Source organism: Boleophthalmus pectinirostris, unplaced genomic scaffold (assembly GCF_026225935.1).
Source record: "Boleophthalmus pectinirostris isolate CB_2022bp ecotype Guang Dong unplaced genomic scaffold, ASM2622593v1 HiC_scaffold_7, whole genome shotgun sequence".
In the NCBI taxonomy this organism is placed as follows: domain Eukaryota; kingdom Metazoa; phylum Chordata; class Actinopteri; order Gobiiformes; family Gobiidae; genus Boleophthalmus; species Boleophthalmus pectinirostris.
Window position 1 is genome coordinate 15,984,510 of NW_026571473.1, and position 875 is coordinate 15,985,384.

The 875-nt window shown below is 39.9% G+C and overlaps 1 pseudogene; it reads right to left on the bottom strand.

Annotated features, from left to right (window-relative positions):
• Positions 1–360: 360 nt before the first annotated feature.
• LOC129412202 (5S ribosomal RNA) lies at positions 361–477 on the bottom strand (annotated as a pseudogene).
• Between the last annotated feature and the right edge of the window lie 398 nt (positions 478–875).

Sequence of the window (875 nt, forward strand, 5' to 3'; positions counted from 1 at the left end):
AGCTCCGCAGCGGCGGACTAATATCACCTAGCACCTATCTTACCTTCAAAGTAAAATTCTGCTGCTGCTGAGAAAATAGTCCCTCAACATGTGACAATTCATGCAAAGCAAGGTTAGTTTTATTTTAAACATTATTCTATCAATACAGACATTTACATCAACAGTCTGGTGTAATAATAGATTTGCTTTGTGGAGTGGGTAAGACTGTTTTTAGAGGCAGGCTAACTGAAGGAAGCGAGGCTGCCAATTTGCACCATCAGCCCCTTCGACCAAACACACACCACTTTCATGCTAGGCAATCTGGGTGAAGTGTCTTGCCTATACAATACAATGACAATGACAGTTTCTGTGACTGGCACCCCCCTGTGGCACCTGGAGTTCCCAGTGGTCTCCCATCCAAGTACTACCCAGGTCCGGCCTGCTTAGCTTCTGAGATCTGACGGGATCAGGTTTTGACAAGCTGGTATGGCTACGCATGATGTGAAGCGCTTTCAGCGCCTTTACAGTGGAAAAAGGCCAAATAAAAATGTGACCATTTAATATTTTTTTCCATTTCATGGAATTTTGCAGCACCACAAGGATAAATCAGCCTTAAGATCAATGCAAATCAACATAAAAACTTTGCTGAAAGAGCAGTACATTTATTATTTATTGCTTAAACACTTCATTAGTTATATTAACTCTATATTGCTCTGATAAATGTATTTAAATATTGTTCTAAATTGTGGTAGTTTCCTTTTACTCATATCCACCTCACGTGTTCTTTTTCTTATGTTCAGTTGCCAGGTATCTTAACCATGTGAGAAAACAGCTCCAGAGCAGTAGTTGTTTGGAATCAGACAGCAAACTGAATCATTTGTACCATATAGCTTTAT